The sequence below is a fragment of the Sphaerodactylus townsendi genome, linkage group LG04 (assembly GCF_021028975.2).
Source record: "Sphaerodactylus townsendi isolate TG3544 linkage group LG04, MPM_Stown_v2.3, whole genome shotgun sequence".
Taxonomy (NCBI): domain Eukaryota; kingdom Metazoa; phylum Chordata; class Lepidosauria; order Squamata; family Sphaerodactylidae; genus Sphaerodactylus; species Sphaerodactylus townsendi.
In genome coordinates this window covers 137,966,390-137,981,820 of record NC_059428.1, presented here as the reverse complement: position 1 = coordinate 137,981,820, position 15,431 = coordinate 137,966,390, and positions in this window count along the sequence as shown.

The following is a 15,431-nucleotide window of genomic DNA, read 5'->3' as shown; positions in this document are numbered from 1 at the left end:
CCCCCCCCCCCCCCACCCCCCCCCCCCCCCACCCCCCCCCCCCCCCACCCCCCCCCCCCCCCACCCCCCCCCCCCCCCACCCCCCCCCCCCCCCACCCCCCCCCCCCCCCACCCCCCCCCCCCCCCACCCCCCCCCCCCCCCACCCCCCCCCCCCCCCACCCCCCCCCCCCCCCACCCCCCCCCCCCCCCACCCCCCCCCCCCCCCACCCCCCCCCCCCCCCACCCCCCCCCCCCCCCACCCCCCCCCCCCCCCACCCCCCCCCCCCCCCACCCCCCCCCCCCCCCACCCCCCCCCCCCCCCACCCCCCCCCCCCCCCACCCCCCCCCCCCCCCACCCCCCCCCCCCCCCACCCCCCCCCCCCCCCACCCCCCCCCCCCCCCACCCCCCCCCCCCCCCACCCCCCCCCCCCCCCACCCCCCCCCCCCCCCACCCCCCCCCCCCCCCACCCCCCCCCCCCCCCACCCCCCCCCCCCCCCACCCCCCCCCCCCCCCACCCCCCCCCCCCCCCACCCCCCCCCCCCCCCACCCCCCCCCCCCCCCACCCCCCCCCCCCCCCACCCCCCCCCCCCCCCACCCCCCCCCCCCCCCACCCCCCCCCCCCCCCACCCCCCCCCCCCCCCACCCCCCCCCCCCCCCACCCCCCCCCCCCCCCACCCCCCCCCCCCCCCACCCCCCCCCCCCCCCACCCCCCCCCCCCCCCACCCCCCCCCCCCCCCACCCCCCCCCCCCCCCACCCCCCCCCCCCCCCACCCCCCCCCCCCCCCACCCCCCCCCCCCCCCACCCCCCCCCCCCCCCACCCCCCCCCCCCCCCACCCCCCCCCCCCCCCACCCCCCCCCCCCCCCACCCCCCCCCCCCCCCACCCCCCCCCCCCCCCACCCCCCCCCCCCCCCACCCCCCCCCCCCCCCACCCCCCCCCCCCCCCACCCCCCCCCCCCCCCACCCCCCCCCCCCCCCACCCCCCCCCCCCCCCACCCCCCCCCCCCCCCACCCCCCCCCCCCCCCACCCCCCCCCCCCCCCACCCCCCCCCCCCCCCACCCCCCCCCCCCCCCACCCCCCCCCCCCCCCACCCCCCCCCCCCCCCACCCCCCCCCCCCCCCACCCCCCCCCCCCCCCACCCCCCCCCCCCCCCACCCCCCCCCCCCCCCACCCCCCCCCCCCCCCACCCCCCCCCCCCCCCACCCCCCCCCCCCCCCACCCCCCCCCCCCCCCACCCCCCCCCCCCCCCACCCCCCCCCCCCCCCACCCCCCCCCCCCCCCACCCCCCCCCCCCCCCACCCCCCCCCCCCCCCACCCCCCCCCCCCCCCACCCCCCCCCCCCCCCACCCCCCCCCCCCCCCACCCCCCCCCCCCCCCACCCCCCCCCCCCCCCACCCCCCCCCCCCCCCACCCCCCCCCCCCCCCACCCCCCCCCCCCCCCACCCCCCCCCCCCCCCACCCCCCCCCCCCCCCACCCCCCCCCCCCCCCACCCCCCCCCCCCCCCACCCCCCCCCCCCCCCACCCCCCCCCCCCCCCACCCCCCCCCCCCCCCACCCCCCCCCCCCCCCACCCCCCCCCCCCCCCACCCCCCCCCCCCCCCACCCCCCCCCCCCCCCACCCCCCCCCCCCCCCACCCCCCCCCCCCCCCACCCCCCCCCCCCCCCACCCCCCCCCCCCCCCACCCCCCCCCCCCCCCACCCCCCCCCCCCCCCACCCCCCCCCCCCCCCACCCCCCCCCCCCCCCACCCCCCCCCCCCCCCACCCCCCCCCCCCCCCACCCCCCCCCCCCCCCACCCCCCCCCCCCCCCACCCCCCCCCCCCCCCACCCCCCCCCCCCCCCACCCCCCCCCCCCCCCACCCCCCCCCCCCCCCACCCCCCCCCCCCCCCACCCCCCCCCCCCCCCACCCCCCCCCCCCCCCACCCCCCCCCCCCCCCACCCCCCCCCCCCCCCACCCCCCCCCCCCCCCACCCCCCCCCCCCCCCACCCCCCCCCCCCCCCACCCCCCCCCCCCCCCACCCCCCCCCCCCCCCACCCCCCCCCCCCCCCACCCCCCCCCCCCCCCACCCCCCCCCCCCCCCACCCCCCCCCCCCCCCACCCCCCCCCCCCCCCACCCCCCCCCCCCCCCACCCCCCCCCCCCCCCACCCCCCCCCCCCCCCACCCCCCCCCCCCCCCACCCCCCCCCCCCCCCACCCCCCCCCCCCCCCACCCCCCCCCCCCCCCACCCCCCCCCCCCCCCACCCCCCCCCCCCCCCACCCCCCCCCCCCCCCACCCCCCCCCCCCCCCACCCCCCCCCCCCCCCACCCCCCCCCCCCCCCACCCCCCCCCCCCCCCACCCCCCCCCCCCCCCACCCCCCCCCCCCCCCACCCCCCCCCCCCCCCACCCCCCCCCCCCCCCACCCCCCCCCCCCCCCACCCCCCCCCCCCCCCACCCCCCCCCCCCCCCACCCCCCCCCCCCCCCACCCCCCCCCCCCCCCACCCCCCCCCCCCCCCACCCCCCCCCCCCCCCACCCCCCCCCCCCCCCACCCCCCCCCCCCCCCACCCCCCCCCCCCCCCACCCCCCCCCCCCCCCACCCCCCCCCCCCCCCACCCCCCCCCCCCCCCACCCCCCCCCCCCCCCACCCCCCCCCCCCCCCACCCCCCCCCCCCCCCACCCCCCCCCCCCCCCACCCCCCCCCCCCCCCACCCCCCCCCCCCCCCACCCCCCCCCCCCCCCACCCCCCCCCCCCCCCACCCCCCCCCCCCCCCACCCCCCCCCCCCCCCACCCCCCCCCCCCCCCACCCCCCCCCCCCCCCACCCCCCCCCCCCCCCACCCCCCCCCCCCCCCACCCCCCCCCCCCCCCACCCCCCCCCCCCCCCACCCCCCCCCCCCCCCACCCCCCCCCCCCCCCACCCCCCCCCCCCCCCACCCCCCCCCCCCCCCACCCCCCCCCCCCCCCACCCCCCCCCCCCCCCACCCCCCCCCCCCCCCACCCCCCCCCCCCCCCACCCCCCCCCCCCCCCACCCCCCCCCCCCCCCACCCCCCCCCCCCCCCACCCCCCCCCCCCCCCACCCCCCCCCCCCCCCACCCCCCCCCCCCCCCACCCCCCCCCCCCCCCACCCCCCCCCCCCCCCACCCCCCCCCCCCCCCACCCCCCCCCCCCCCCACCCCCCCCCCCCCCCACCCCCCCCCCCCCCCACCCCCCCCCCCCCCCACCCCCCCCCCCCCCCACCCCCCCCCCCCCCCACCCCCCCCCCCCCCCACCCCCCCCCCCCCCCACCCCCCCCCCCCCCCACCCCCCCCCCCCCCCACCCCCCCCCCCCCCCACCCCCCCCCCCCCCCACCCCCCCCCCCCCCCACCCCCCCCCCCCCCCACCCCCCCCCCCCCCCACCCCCCCCCCCCCCCACCCCCCCCCCCCCCCACCCCCCCCCCCCCCCACCCCCCCCCCCCCCCACCCCCCCCCCCCCCCACCCCCCCCCCCCCCCACCCCCCCCCCCCCCCACCCCCCCCCCCCCCCACCCCCCCCCCCCCCCACCCCCCCCCCCCCCCACCCCCCCCCCCCCCCACCCCCCCCCCCCCCCACCCCCCCCCCCCCCCACCCCCCCCCCCCCCCACCCCCCCCCCCCCCCACCCCCCCCCCCCCCCACCCCCCCCCCCCCCCACCCCCCCCCCCCCCCACCCCCCCCCCCCCCCACCCCCCCCCCCCCCCACCCCCCCCCCCCCCCACCCCCCCCCCCCCCCACCCCCCCCCCCCCCCACCCCCCCCCCCCCCCACCCCCCCCCCCCCCCACCCCCCCCCCCCCCCACCCCCCCCCCCCCCCACCCCCCCCCCCCCCCACCCCCCCCCCCCCCCACCCCCCCCCCCCCCCACCCCCCCCCCCCCCCACCCCCCCCCCCCCCCACCCCCCCCCCCCCCCACCCCCCCCCCCCCCCACCCCCCCCCCCCCCCACCCCCCCCCCCCCCCACCCCCCCCCCCCCCCACCCCCCCCCCCCCCCACCCCCCCCCCCCCCCACCCCCCCCCCCCCCCACCCCCCCCCCCCCCCACCCCCCCCCCCCCCCACCCCCCCCCCCCCCCACCCCCCCCCCCCCCCACCCCCCCCCCCCCCCACCCCCCCCCCCCCCCACCCCCCCCCCCCCCCACCCCCCCCCCCCCCCACCCCCCCCCCCCCCCACCCCCCCCCCCCCCCACCCCCCCCCCCCCCCACCCCCCCCCCCCCCCACCCCCCCCCCCCCCCACCCCCCCCCCCCCCCACCCCCCCCCCCCCCCACCCCCCCCCCCCCCCACCCCCCCCCCCCCCCACCCCCCCCCCCCCCCACCCCCCCCCCCCCCCACCCCCCCCCCCCCCCACCCCCCCCCCCCCCCACCCCCCCCCCCCCCCACCCCCCCCCCCCCCCACCCCCCCCCCCCCCCACCCCCCCCCCCCCCCACCCCCCCCCCCCCCCACCCCCCCCCCCCCCCACCCCCCCCCCCCCCCACCCCCCCCCCCCCCCACCCCCCCCCCCCCCCACCCCCCCCCCCCCCCACCCCCCCCCCCCCCCACCCCCCCCCCCCCCCACCCCCCCCCCCCCCCACCCCCCCCCCCCCCCACCCCCCCCCCCCCCCACCCCCCCCCCCCCCCACCCCCCCCCCCCCCCACCCCCCCCCCCCCCCACCCCCCCCCCCCCCCACCCCCCCCCCCCCCCACCCCCCCCCCCCCCCACCCCCCCCCCCCCCCACCCCCCCCCCCCCCCACCCCCCCCCCCCCCCACCCCCCCCCCCCCCCACCCCCCCCCCCCCCCACCCCCCCCCCCCCCCACCCCCCCCCCCCCCCACCCCCCCCCCCCCCCACCCCCCCCCCCCCCCACCCCCCCCCCCCCCCACCCCCCCCCCCCCCCACCCCCCCCCCCCCCCACCCCCCCCCCCCCCCACCCCCCCCCCCCCCCACCCCCCCCCCCCCCCACCCCCCCCCCCCCCCACCCCCCCCCCCCCCCACCCCCCCCCCCCCCCACCCCCCCCCCCCCCCACCCCCCCCCCCCCCCACCCCCCCCCCCCCCCACCCCCCCCCCCCCCCACCCCCCCCCCCCCCCACCCCCCCCCCCCCCCACCCCCCCCCCCCCCCACCCCCCCCCCCCCCCACCCCCCCCCCCCCCCACCCCCCCCCCCCCCCACCCCCCCCCCCCCCCACCCCCCCCCCCCCCCACCCCCCCCCCCCCCCACCCCCCCCCCCCCCCACCCCCCCCCCCCCCCACCCCCCCCCCCCCCCACCCCCCCCCCCCCCCACCCCCCCCCCCCCCCACCCCCCCCCCCCCCCACCCCCCCCCCCCCCCACCCCCCCCCCCCCCCACCCCCCCCCCCCCCCACCCCCCCCCCCCCCCACCCCCCCCCCCCCCCACCCCCCCCCCCCCCCACCCCCCCCCCCCCCCACCCCCCCCCCCCCCCACCCCCCCCCCCCCCCACCCCCCCCCCCCCCCACCCCCCCCCCCCCCCACCCCCCCCCCCCCCCACCCCCCCCCCCCCCCACCCCCCCCCCCCCCCACCCCCCCCCCCCCCCACCCCCCCCCCCCCCCACCCCCCCCCCCCCCCACCCCCCCCCCCCCCCACCCCCCCCCCCCCCCACCCCCCCCCCCCCCCACCCCCCCCCCCCCCCACCCCCCCCCCCCCCCACCCCCCCCCCCCCCCACCCCCCCCCCCCCCCACCCCCCCCCCCCCCCACCCCCCCCCCCCCCCACCCCCCCCCCCCCCCACCCCCCCCCCCCCCCACCCCCCCCCCCCCCCACCCCCCCCCCCCCCCACCCCCCCCCCCCCCCACCCCCCCCCCCCCCCACCCCCCCCCCCCCCCACCCCCCCCCCCCCCCACCCCCCCCCCCCCCCACCCCCCCCCCCCCCCACCCCCCCCCCCCCCCACCCCCCCCCCCCCCCACCCCCCCCCCCCCCCACCCCCCCCCCCCCCCACCCCCCCCCCCCCCCACCCCCCCCCCCCCCCACCCCCCCCCCCCCCCACCCCCCCCCCCCCCCACCCCCCCCCCCCCCCACCCCCCCCCCCCCCCACCCCCCCCCCCCCCCACCCCCCCCCCCCCCCACCCCCCCCCCCCCCCACCCCCCCCCCCCCCCACCCCCCCCCCCCCCCACCCCCCCCCCCCCCCACCCCCCCCCCCCCCCACCCCCCCCCCCCCCCACCCCCCCCCCCCCCCACCCCCCCCCCCCCCCACCCCCCCCCCCCCCCACCCCCCCCCCCCCCCACCCCCCCCCCCCCCCACCCCCCCCCCCCCCCACCCCCCCCCCCCCCCACCCCCCCCCCCCCCCACCCCCCCCCCCCCCCACCCCCCCCCCCCCCCACCCCCCCCCCCCCCCACCCCCCCCCCCCCCCACCCCCCCCCCCCCCCACCCCCCCCCCCCCCCACCCCCCCCCCCCCCCACCCCCCCCCCCCCCCACCCCCCCCCCCCCCCACCCCCCCCCCCCCCCACCCCCCCCCCCCCCCACCCCCCCCCCCCCCCACCCCCCCCCCCCCCCACCCCCCCCCCCCCCCACCCCCCCCCCCCCCCACCCCCCCCCCCCCCCACCCCCCCCCCCCCCCACCCCCCCCCCCCCCCACCCCCCCCCCCCCCCACCCCCCCCCCCCCCCACCCCCCCCCCCCCCCACCCCCCCCCCCCCCCACCCCCCCCCCCCCCCACCCCCCCCCCCCCCCACCCCCCCCCCCCCCCACCCCCCCCCCCCCCCACCCCCCCCCCCCCCCACCCCCCCCCCCCCCCACCCCCCCCCCCCCCCACCCCCCCCCCCCCCCACCCCCCCCCCCCCCCACCCCCCCCCCCCCCCACCCCCCCCCCCCCCCACCCCCCCCCCCCCCCACCCCCCCCCCCCCCCACCCCCCCCCCCCCCCACCCCCCCCCCCCCCCACCCCCCCCCCCCCCCACCCCCCCCCCCCCCCACCCCCCCCCCCCCCCACCCCCCCCCCCCCCCACCCCCCCCCCCCCCCACCCCCCCCCCCCCCCACCCCCCCCCCCCCCCACCCCCCCCCCCCCCCACCCCCCCCCCCCCCCACCCCCCCCCCCCCCCACCCCCCCCCCCCCCCACCCCCCCCCCCCCCCACCCCCCCCCCCCCCCACCCCCCCCCCCCCCCACCCCCCCCCCCCCCCACCCCCCCCCCCCCCCACCCCCCCCCCCCCCCACCCCCCCCCCCCCCCACCCCCCCCCCCCCCCACCCCCCCCCCCCCCCACCCCCCCCCCCCCCCACCCCCCCCCCCCCCCACCCCCCCCCCCCCCCACCCCCCCCCCCCCCCACCCCCCCCCCCCCCCACCCCCCCCCCCCCCCACCCCCCCCCCCCCCCACCCCCCCCCCCCCCCACCCCCCCCCCCCCCCACCCCCCCCCCCCCCCACCCCCCCCCCCCCCCACCCCCCCCCCCCCCCACCCCCCCCCCCCCCCACCCCCCCCCCCCCCCACCCCCCCCCCCCCCCACCCCCCCCCCCCCCCACCCCCCCCCCCCCCCACCCCCCCCCCCCCCCACCCCCCCCCCCCCCCACCCCCCCCCCCCCCCACCCCCCCCCCCCCCCACCCCCCCCCCCCCCCACCCCCCCCCCCCCCCACCCCCCCCCCCCCCCACCCCCCCCCCCCCCCACCCCCCCCCCCCCCCACCCCCCCCCCCCCCCACCCCCCCCCCCCCCCACCCCCCCCCCCCCCCACCCCCCCCCCCCCCCACCCCCCCCCCCCCCCACCCCCCCCCCCCCCCACCCCCCCCCCCCCCCACCCCCCCCCCCCCCCACCCCCCCCCCCCCCCACCCCCCCCCCCCCCCACCCCCCCCCCCCCCCACCCCCCCCCCCCCCCACCCCCCCCCCCCCCCACCCCCCCCCCCCCCCACCCCCCCCCCCCCCCACCCCCCCCCCCCCCCACCCCCCCCCCCCCCCACCCCCCCCCCCCCCCACCCCCCCCCCCCCCCACCCCCCCCCCCCCCCACCCCCCCCCCCCCCCACCCCCCCCCCCCCCCACCCCCCCCCCCCCCCACCCCCCCCCCCCCCCACCCCCCCCCCCCCCCACCCCCCCCCCCCCCCACCCCCCCCCCCCCCCACCCCCCCCCCCCCCCACCCCCCCCCCCCCCCACCCCCCCCCCCCCCCACCCCCCCCCCCCCCCACCCCCCCCCCCCCCCACCCCCCCCCCCCCCCACCCCCCCCCCCCCCCACCCCCCCCCCCCCCCACCCCCCCCCCCCCCCACCCCCCCCCCCCCCCACCCCCCCCCCCCCCCACCCCCCCCCCCCCCCACCCCCCCCCCCCCCCACCCCCCCCCCCCCCCACCCCCCCCCCCCCCCACCCCCCCCCCCCCCCACCCCCCCCCCCCCCCACCCCCCCCCCCCCCCACCCCCCCCCCCCCCCACCCCCCCCCCCCCCCACCCCCCCCCCCCCCCACCCCCCCCCCCCCCCACCCCCCCCCCCCCCCACCCCCCCCCCCCCCCACCCCCCCCCCCCCCCACCCCCCCCCCCCCCCACCCCCCCCCCCCCCCACCCCCCCCCCCCCCCACCCCCCCCCCCCCCCACCCCCCCCCCCCCCCACCCCCCCCCCCCCCCACCCCCCCCCCCCCCCACCCCCCCCCCCCCCCACCCCCCCCCCCCCCCACCCCCCCCCCCCCCCACCCCCCCCCCCCCCCACCCCCCCCCCCCCCCACCCCCCCCCCCCCCCACCCCCCCCCCCCCCCACCCCCCCCCCCCCCCACCCCCCCCCCCCCCCACCCCCCCCCCCCCCCACCCCCCCCCCCCCCCACCCCCCCCCCCCCCCACCCCCCCCCCCCCCCACCCCCCCCCCCCCCCACCCCCCCCCCCCCCCACCCCCCCCCCCCCCCACCCCCCCCCCCCCCCACCCCCCCCCCCCCCCACCCCCCCCCCCCCCCACCCCCCCCCCCCCCCACCCCCCCCCCCCCCCACCCCCCCCCCCCCCCACCCCCCCCCCCCCCCACCCCCCCCCCCCCCCACCCCCCCCCCCCCCCACCCCCCCCCCCCCCCACCCCCCCCCCCCCCCACCCCCCCCCCCCCCCACCCCCCCCCCCCCCCACCCCCCCCCCCCCCCACCCCCCCCCCCCCCCACCCCCCCCCCCCCCCACCCCCCCCCCCCCCCACCCCCCCCCCCCCCCACCCCCCCCCCCCCCCACCCCCCCCCCCCCCCACCCCCCCCCCCCCCCACCCCCCCCCCCCCCCACCCCCCCCCCCCCCCACCCCCCCCCCCCCCCACCCCCCCCCCCCCCCACCCCCCCCCCCCCCCACCCCCCCCCCCCCCCACCCCCCCCCCCCCCCACCCCCCCCCCCCCCCACCCCCCCCCCCCCCCACCCCCCCCCCCCCCCACCCCCCCCCCCCCCCACCCCCCCCCCCCCCCACCCCCCCCCCCCCCCACCCCCCCCCCCCCCCACCCCCCCCCCCCCCCACCCCCCCCCCCCCCCACCCCCCCCCCCCCCCACCCCCCCCCCCCCCCACCCCCCCCCCCCCCCACCCCCCCCCCCCCCCACCCCCCCCCCCCCCCACCCCCCCCCCCCCCCACCCCCCCCCCCCCCCACCCCCCCCCCCCCCCACCCCCCCCCCCCCCCACCCCCCCCCCCCCCCACCCCCCCCCCCCCCCACCCCCCCCCCCCCCCACCCCCCCCCCCCCCCACCCCCCCCCCCCCCCACCCCCCCCCCCCCCCACCCCCCCCCCCCCCCACCCCCCCCCCCCCCCACCCCCCCCCCCCCCCACCCCCCCCCCCCCCCACCCCCCCCCCCCCCCACCCCCCCCCCCCCCCACCCCCCCCCCCCCCCACCCCCCCCCCCCCCCACCCCCCCCCCCCCCCACCCCCCCCCCCCCCCACCCCCCCCCCCCCCCACCCCCCCCCCCCCCCACCCCCCCCCCCCCCCACCCCCCCCCCCCCCCACCCCCCCCCCCCCCCACCCCCCCCCCCCCCCACCCCCCCCCCCCCCCACCCCCCCCCCCCCCCACCCCCCCCCCCCCCCACCCCCCCCCCCCCCCACCCCCCCCCCCCCCCACCCCCCCCCCCCCCCACCCCCCCCCCCCCCCACCCCCCCCCCCCCCCACCCCCCCCCCCCCCCACCCCCCCCCCCCCCCACCCCCCCCCCCCCCCACCCCCCCCCCCCCCCACCCCCCCCCCCCCCCACCCCCCCCCCCCCCCACCCCCCCCCCCCCCCACCCCCCCCCCCCCCCACCCCCCCCCCCCCCCACCCCCCCCCCCCCCCACCCCCCCCCCCCCCCACCCCCCCCCCCCCCCACCCCCCCCCCCCCCCACCCCCCCCCCCCCCCACCCCCCCCCCCCCCCACCCCCCCCCCCCCCCACCCCCCCCCCCCCCCACCCCCCCCCCCCCCCACCCCCCCCCCCCCCCACCCCCCCCCCCCCCCACCCCCCCCCCCCCCCACCCCCCCCCCCCCCCACCCCCCCCCCCCCCCACCCCCCCCCCCCCCCACCCCCCCCCCCCCCCACCCCCCCCCCCCCCCACCCCCCCCCCCCCCCACCCCCCCCCCCCCCCACCCCCCCCCCCCCCCACCCCCCCCCCCCCCCACCCCCCCCCCCCCCCACCCCCCCCCCCCCCCACCCCCCCCCCCCCCCACCCCCCCCCCCCCCCACCCCCCCCCCCCCCCACCCCCCCCCCCCCCCACCCCCCCCCCCCCCCACCCCCCCCCCCCCCCACCCCCCCCCCCCCCCACCCCCCCCCCCCCCCACCCCCCCCCCCCCCCACCCCCCCCCCCCCCCACCCCCCCCCCCCCCCACCCCCCCCCCCCCCCACCCCCCCCCCCCCCCACCCCCCCCCCCCCCCACCCCCCCCCCCCCCCACCCCCCCCCCCCCCCACCCCCCCCCCCCCCCACCCCCCCCCCCCCCCACCCCCCCCCCCCCCCACCCCCCCCCCCCCCCACCCCCCCCCCCCCCCACCCCCCCCCCCCCCCACCCCCCCCCCCCCCCACCCCCCCCCCCCCCCACCCCCCCCCCCCCCCACCCCCCCCCCCCCCCACCCCCCCCCCCCCCCACCCCCCCCCCCCCCCACCCCCCCCCCCCCCCACCCCCCCCCCCCCCCACCCCCCCCCCCCCCCACCCCCCCCCCCCCCCACCCCCCCCCCCCCCCACCCCCCCCCCCCCCCACCCCCCCCCCCCCCCACCCCCCCCCCCCCCCACCCCCCCCCCCCCCCACCCCCCCCCCCCCCCACCCCCCCCCCCCCCCACCCCCCCCCCCCCCCACCCCCCCCCCCCCCCACCCCCCCCCCCCCCCACCCCCCCCCCCCCCCACCCCCCCCCCCCCCCACCCCCCCCCCCCCCCACCCCCCCCCCCCCCCACCCCCCCCCCCCCCCACCCCCCCCCCCCCCCACCCCCCCCCCCCCCCACCCCCCCCCCCCCCCACCCCCCCCCCCCCCCACCCCCCCCCCCCCCCACCCCCCCCCCCCCCCACCCCCCCCCCCCCCCACCCCCCCCCCCCCCCACCCCCCCCCCCCCCCACCCCCCCCCCCCCCCACCCCCCCCCCCCCCCACCCCCCCCCCCCCCCACCCCCCCCCCCCCCCACCCCCCCCCCCCCCCACCCCCCCCCCCCCCCACCCCCCCCCCCCCCCACCCCCCCCCCCCCCCACCCCCCCCCCCCCCCACCCCCCCCCCCCCCCACCCCCCCCCCCCCCCACCCCCCCCCCCCCCCACCCCCCCCCCCCCCCACCCCCCCCCCCCCCCACCCCCCCCCCCCCCCACCCCCCCCCCCCCCCACCCCCCCCCCCCCCCACCCCCCCCCCCCCCCACCCCCCCCCCCCCCCACCCCCCCCCCCCCCCACCCCCCCCCCCCCCCACCCCCCCCCCCCCCCACCCCCCCCCCCCCCCACCCCCCCCCCCCCCCACCCCCCCCCCCCCCCACCCCCCCCCCCCCCCACCCCCCCCCCCCCCCACCCCCCCCCCCCCCCACCCCCCCCCCCCCCCACCCCCCCCCCCCCCCACCCCCCCCCCCCCCCACCCCCCCCCCCCCCCACCCCCCCCCCCCCCCACCCCCCCCCCCCCCCACCCCCCCCCCCCCCCACCCCCCCCCCCCCCCACCCCCCCCCCCCCCCACCCCCCCCCCCCCCCACCCCCCCCCCCCCCCACCCCCCCCCCCCCCCACCCCCCCCCCCCCCCACCCCCCCCCCCCCCCACCCCCCCCCCCCCCCACCCCCCCCCCCCCCCACCCCCCCCCCCCCCCACCCCCCCCCCCCCCCACCCCCCCCCCCCCCCACCCCCCCCCCCCCCCACCCCCCCCCCCCCCCACCCCCCCCCCCCCCCACCCCCCCCCCCCCCCACCCCCCCCCCCCCCCACCCCCCCCCCCCCCCACCCCCCCCCCCCCCCACCCCCCCCCCCCCCCACCCCCCCCCCCCCCCACCCCCCCCCCCCCCCACCCCCCCCCCCCCCCACCCCCCCCCCCCCCCACCCCCCCCCCCCCCCACCCCCCCCCCCCCCCACCCCCCCCCCCCCCCACCCCCCCCCCCCCCCACCCCCCCCCCCCCCCACCCCCCCCCCCCCCCACCCCCCCCCCCCCCCACCCCCCCCCCCCCCCACCCCCCCCCCCCCCCACCCCCCCCCCCCCCCACCCCCCCCCCCCCCCACCCCCCCCCCCCCCCACCCCCCCCCCCCCCCACCCCCCCCCCCCCCCACCCCCCCCCCCCCCCACCCCCCCCCCCCCCCACCCCCCCCCCCCCCCACCCCCCCCCCCCCCCACCCCCCCCCCCCCCCACCCCCCCCCCCCCCCACCCCCCCCCCCCCCCACCCCCCCCCCCCCCCACCCCCCCCCCCCCCCACCCCCCCCCCCCCCCACCCCCCCCCCCCCCCACCCCCCCCCCCCCCCACCCCCCCCCCCCCCCACCCCCCCCCCCCCCCACCCCCCCCCCCCCCCACCCCCCCCCCCCCCCACCCCCCCCCCCCCCCACCCCCCCCCCCCCCCACCCCCCCCCCCCCCCACCCCCCCCCCCCCCCACCCCCCCCCCCCCCCACCCCCCCCCCCCCCCACCCCCCCCCCCCCCCACCCCCCCCCCCCCCCACCCCCCCCCCCCCCCACCCCCCCCCCCCCCCACCCCCCCCCCCCCCCACCCCCCCCCCCCCCCACCCCCCCCCCCCCCCACCCCCCCCCCCCCCCACCCCCCCCCCCCCCCACCCCCCCCCCCCCCCACCCCCCCCCCCCCCCACCCCCCCCCCCCCCCACCCCCCCCCCCCCCCACCCCCCCCCCCCCCCACCCCCCCCCCCCCCCACCCCCCCCCCCCCCCACCCCCCCCCCCCCCCACCCCCCCCCCCCCCCACCCCCCCCCCCCCCCACCCCCCCCCCCCCCCACCCCCCCCCCCCCCCACCCCCCCCCCCCCCCACCCCCCCCCCCCCCCACCCCCCCCCCCCCCCACCCCCCCCCCCCCCCACCCCCCCCCCCCCCCACCCCCCCCCCCCCCCACCCCCCCCCCCCCCCACCCCCCCCCCCCCCCACCCCCCCCCCCCCCCACCCCCCCCCCCCCCCACCCCCCCCCCCCCCCACCCCCCCCCCCCCCCACCCCCCCCCCCCCCCACCCCCCCCCCCCCCCACCCCCCCCCCCCCCCACCCCCCCCCCCCCCCACCCCCCCCCCCCCCCACCCCCCCCCCCCCCCACCCCCCCCCCCCCCCACCCCCCCCCCCCCCCACCCCCCCCCCCCCCCACCCCCCCCCCCCCCCACCCCCCCCCCCCCCCACCCCCCCCCCCCCCCACCCCCCCCCCCCCCCACCCCCCCCCCCCCCCACCCCCCCCCCCCCCCACCCCCCCCCCCCCCCACCCCCCCCCCCCCCCACCCCCCCCCCCCCCCACCCCCCCCCCCCCCCACCCCCCCCCCCCCCCACCCCCCCCCCCCCCCACCCCCCCCCCCCCCCACCCCCCCCCCCCCCCACCCCCCCCCCCCCCCACCCCCCCCCCCCCCCACCCCCCCCCCCCCCCACCCCCCCCCCCCCCCACCCCCCCCCCCCCCCACCCCCCCCCCCCCCCACCCCCCCCCCCCCCCACCCCCCCCCCCCCCCACCCCCCCCCCCCCCCACCCCCCCCCCCCCCCACCCCCCCCCCCCCCCACCCCCCCCCCCCCCCACCCCCCCCCCCCCCCACCCCCCCCCCCCCCCACCCCCCCCCCCCCCCACCCCCCCCCCCCCCCACCCCCCCCCCCCCCCACCCCCCCCCCCCCCCACCCCCCCCCCCCCCCACCCCCCCCCCCCCCCACCCCCCCCCCCCCCCACCCCCCCCCCCCCCCACCCCCCCCCCCCCCCACCCCCCCCCCCCCCCACCCCCCCCCCCCCCCACCCCCCCCCCCCCCCACCCCCCCCCCCCCCCACCCCCCCCCCCCCCCACCCCCCCCCCCCCCCACCCCCCCCCCCCCCCACCCCCCCCCCCCCCCACCCCCCCCCCCCCCCACCCCCCCCCCCCCCCACCCCCCCCCCCCCCCACCCCCCCCCCCCCCCACCCCCCCCCCCCCCCACCCCCCCCCCCCCCCACCCCCCCCCCCCCCCACCCCCCCCCCCCCCCACCCCCCCCCCCCCCCACCCCCCCCCCCCCCCACCCCCCCCCCCCCCCACCCCCCCCCCCCCCCACCCCCCCCCCCCCCCACCCCCCCCCCCCCCCACCCCCCCCCCCCCCCACCCCCCCCCCCCCCCACCCCCCCCCCCCCCCACCCCCCCCCCCCCCCACCCCCCCCCCCCCCCACCCCCCCCCCCCCCCACCCCCCCCCCCCCCCACCCCCCCCCCCCCCCACCCCCCCCCCCCCCCACCCCCCCCCCCCCCCACCCCCCCCCCCCCCCACCCCCCCCCCCCCCCACCCCCCCCCCCCCCCACCCCCCCCCCCCCCCACCCCCCCCCCCCCCCACCCCCCCCCCCCCCCACCCCCCCCCCCCCCCACCCCCCCCCCCCCCCACCCCCCCCCCCCCCCACCCCCCCCCCCCCCCACCCCCCCCCCCCCCCACCCCCCCCCCCCCCCACCCCCCCCCCCCCCCACCCCCCCCCCCCCCCACCCCCCCCCCCCCCCACCCCCCCCCCCCCCCACCCCCCCCCCCCCCCACCCCCCCCCCCCCCCACCCCCCCCCCCCCCCACCCCCCCCCCCCCCCACCCCCCCCCCCCCCCACCCCCCCCCCCCCCCACCCCCCCCCCCCCCCACCCCCCCCCCCCCCCACCCCCCCCCCCCCCCACCCCCCCCCCCCCCCACCCCCCCCCCCCCCCACCCCCCCCCCCCCCCACCCCCCCCCCCCCCCACCCCCCCCCCCCCCCACCCCCCCCCCCCCCCACCCCCCCCCCCCCCCACCCCCCCCCCCCCCCACCCCCCCCCCCCCCCACCCCCCCCCCCCCCCACCCCCCCCCCCCCCCACCCCCCCCCCCCCCCACCCCCCCCCCCCCCCACCCCCCCCCCCCCCCACCCCCCCCCCCCCCCACCCCCCCCCCCCCCCACCCCCCCCCCCCCCCACCCCCCCCCCCCCCCACCCCCCCCCCCCCCCACCCCCCCCCCCCCCCACCCCCCCC